We start from the raw sequence: 4,116 nt of genomic DNA, 5'->3' as shown, positions 1-4,116 counted from the left end.
TACTCATTTTTTTTTTTTTTTTTTTTTTATTTATGTATACGGTACACTCATAAGGCCTATTTACTGTAAAAGCAATGGGAAAAAATTACCTGACCGTTTTCAAGAGGGGAAAAAAAAGCTCATTTCCCGCCATCTAGGAATCAACATTTTCCCGGGCGAGAACCCCCGGACCCCCTTTTCTTTGGAGCTTATCGATTCATTGAAAAAAGAATACGTAGGCCTACGCAACTACTCATTTTTTTATGTATGTTTACACACATATCAGGCCTATTTACTGTAATAAGAATAAGAAAGTTTACCTGACCGTTTTCAAAAGGGGGAAAACCTCGAATTTTGAAGAACAAAGTCATTAGACACCTATCTCAAAGTCGAGAAAAGTCATTTCCCGCCATCTAGAAATCAAAATTTTCCCGGGGGAGGACCCCGGACCCCCTAGGTTTGATTCCAGATCTGCATGATTCATATTCCCATTCATCTTATAAGTGGGCCCCCACCCCCGCCCCCACTTTGAAAAACGTTCCGCCGGCCCTGATAATGGTTACATTCATACATATGCATGAACTTTACGCTATAACGCCTTTGTCTGACGTGGAAGAAGAGCCTTCTTTGCAGCACCTGTAGTAAAAGTAGATTATTTCAGTAACGTAAACGCCGTATCTTCAATAATATGTTTGTTTGGAGCTCGTAATTTCTTCCCTGGTAAGTACTCACTCGTTAGGTGTTATCTATATTATTCTAGAAAATAGGTCATAAATATCCTTGGGAGTGGTTCAGAAACTAAATAAACTCGTTGCGGCGCCAGAGGGTACGCTCACTGTACTTTATTTCTTCTACTCTGCATAGATAGACCTGCCCTAGGACAAGGATTGCATGTTCCCCTGCGAGGACCGTAAGGCCGACCCTGGGCCCAGGGCCTAACCCTAACTTCAGTCACGTATCTTATACATTTTCTTTCTCTATGCTTATACACTAGACCTATGGCATGTCGGGAAGGTAGAAACTAATATTACAAGGCACACATTTAAATTTATGAATAAAAGTATCATGTAAGCCTAGGCGTACTGTACATGCTCTAATTAAAAGTATTGATTAATTTCTAGAGATAAGTCATTCCTGTGGTAGTGCGCTTGATGTCTGTAAAACGAAGACCGAAGACCCAAAAACGATGACCCTTATATTTTCTCTTTTTAATAATGATAGTACACCAGTCAAAAAATCAAAATTACAGTATTTTTAAATTGTTTGTGAAATTTTCAAGGGTCTTCGTTTTATAGACATCCACAGTATTATGGGTGTCTACAAAACGATCAGACCAAAGACTAATTATTTCTCACCCACGTTAAGTCCATTAGTTATCTCAATTGACCGTCTTATAATCACAATCTTGCAAAGTATTCAAGTGAATAATACCCTATTCAGACTACACTCTGTTGCGATCGGTTGGTCGGTGGTAATCCAAAACTGATTACTCCCGATCGCAATCAATGAACGCATTCAGACCAACACAAACAAACTTTACATTCTAGGGCCTAGGCCTCCAGTCCATGGCTAGGCCTATGTTGACTGACCTCGGCCAAACAGTGCCTGTGCAATTCATTGTGATTCGTTGCGATCAGATTCCGTGGTAATCGGGAGTAATAAACATTGTACACCCCATCGCAACGGGTAACAATTGCGATATCGATTACATAGCGACTACTATTGGTGAAATTTCACACACGATTTTACTTTGGGTGTCGCAATTGCTACAACTGATCACAATGCGATGCCCCAGCTAGCAAGCGACGTTGACCCGACGTTGGTTGAAGGTCGAAAAATTACGTTGGCACAACGTACTTACACAAAGGTTGGCGCGACGGCCGTTTTTCCATCGGCCCAACGTGGATTCAGCTTGTTGGAAAGACGTCGGCCCGACTAGTTGGATCAACGTCGGACTGAAGTTGGTTGAAGGTCAAATAATTACGTTGGCACTACGTACTTACACAAAGGTTGGCCCGACGGCCGTTTTTCCATCGGCCCAACGTGGATTCAGCTTGTTGGAAAGACGTCGGCCCGACTAGTTAAATAAATAAATAAAGATATATATATACTGTCTCTTATACACATCTAGATGTGTATAAGAGACAAACGTACTTACACAAAGGTTGGCCCGACGGCCGTTTTTCCATCGGCCCAACGTGGATTCAGCTTGTTGGAAAGACGTCGGCCCGACTAGTTGGATCAACGTCGGGCCGACGTTGGTTGAAGGTCAAATAATTAAGTTGGCACAACGTACTTACACAAAGGTTGGCCTGACGGCCGTTTTTCCATCGGCCCAACGTGGATTCAGCTTGTTGGAAAGACGTCGGCCCGACTAGTTGGATCAACGTCAGGCCGACGTTGATTGAAGGTCAAATAATTACGTTGGCACAACGTACTTACACAAAGGTTGGGCCGACGGCCGTTTTTCCATCGGCCCAACGTGGATTCAGCTTGTTGGAAAGACGTCGGCCCGACTAGTTGGATCAACGTCGGACTGACGTTGGTTGAAGGTCAAATAATTACGTTGGCACTACGTACTTACACAAAGGTTGGCCCGACGGCCGTTTTTCCATCGGCCCAACGTGGATTCAGCTTGTTGGAAAGACGTCGGCCCGACTAGTTGGATCTACGTTGGCCCGATAATGTTTGTGCAACGTCGTCCAATCACGTTGGCCCAACGTACCTTTCTAATGTTGCCTAGACGTTCGTTTTTACATCGGGCCAACGTCGATTCAGCTTGTTGGAAAGACGTCGGTTCGACTAGTGGGAGGAACGTCGGGCTGATATGTTTGTGCAACGTCATCAAACTACATTGGGCCAACGTACTTTTTCTGATGTTGCCTAGACGTTCGCTTTTCCATCGGGCCAACGTCGATTCAGGCAGTTGTAAAGACGTTGGTCCGACTAGTTGAGTCAACGTCGGACCGATAATGTTTACGCAACGTCATCAAACCATGTTGGCCCAACGTATTTATACTAACGTTGATCAGGTGCCGTTATATCTCATTTTACACTATAAAAAAATAGATAGTAACGTAGATTATTCTAGCTTTCTAAAAGAAAGTGCCCAATACAATAAAATGTTTCACTTTATTATTTTATTACTATAAATGAATGTATACACTATAGTTTGAATACATAACATATAATAGAGTCTATATCAATTAGGCGTAATATACTAATGGTTGATTTAAACTCAAAACAAAAATGACATGATATTCTGTGCATTTAAAAAATAAAATTGAAAATTCAGTCTGGGTCATTGAGATAGTACGCGGAAGAAAGTCCAAGGTGATCAAACCATTGTATTCCTGTGGCCTGTCTCTTATACACATCTAGATGTGTATAAGAGACAGATACGACCCTCCGTTATGGAATTATGATTCTTTAAGTAACATGGCCTCTGAAAATATTGCCAGCACGCTATAAGATTATTTGGTCGAACAGTGAAATATGGCAATGTGTGTGTGTTAACGCTACACAAAATCGGTCTTCCATTTTCAAGTTAAGTTTTGACAGACTAAACAAATTTTCATTTTTTTTTTGTTATTCACACAGAATGTAGATATATTCTTTGTACGAAAGCCCATTAGTGCCAATAAAGTATATGTTCATTAATCCGTAATAACGAATTACGGTACTAATTCGTAATTACGGATTACTACTCCGTAATAACGAATTAGTTAATTCGTTATTAGAGATTACTAATTCGTAATTAGGAATTATTAATCCGTAATTACGAAATAACTAATTCGTTATTACGAATTAGTAATCCGTAAATAAGAATTACTAATTCGTTATTACGGATTATATTCAGCTGAGAATCGCAAACTCGTTGAACACTAGCCTGGGTGCAGTAGGAAATTAGCGGGAAAAAAAGTAAAGGAAAATTTATTTTTGGCTTTTCTGAATCAATATATCATATAGTGTCTCAGAAAAAAATAAATTCCCATTCTTAGAGCTTGGGCAATTATTTTTATAGCACTTTGAAATTTTGACATAAAATATCCTATTTTGGATTAATTAAGATGGGGTAGGGGAAATAAATGTATGTTTTTAGTCACTTTTACATATGCTATGTATATCAAATGTAAC

General features: G+C 40.1%; 1 long non-coding RNA gene across 1 annotated transcript in view; it reads left to right on the top strand.

Moving 5' to 3' along the window:
* Positions 1 to 567: 567 nt before the first annotated feature.
* Positions 568 to 4,116, top strand: part of LOC117110304 — a 27,894-nt gene continuing 24,345 nt past the window's right edge. Inside the window, exon 1 of the long non-coding RNA XR_004445670.1 lies at positions 568 to 699. This is a non-coding gene — a long non-coding RNA (uncharacterized LOC117110304). The remainder of the gene's footprint in view (positions 700 to 4,116) is intronic.

Source organism: Anneissia japonica, unplaced genomic scaffold (genome assembly GCF_011630105.1).
Source record: "Anneissia japonica isolate Jap-2015-1 unplaced genomic scaffold, ASM1163010v1 scaffold673_len1821605_cov196, whole genome shotgun sequence".
Lineage (NCBI taxonomy): Eukaryota > Metazoa > Echinodermata > Crinoidea > Comatulida > Comatulidae > Anneissia > Anneissia japonica.
This window is presented reverse-complemented; position numbering and strand designations above follow the sequence as displayed.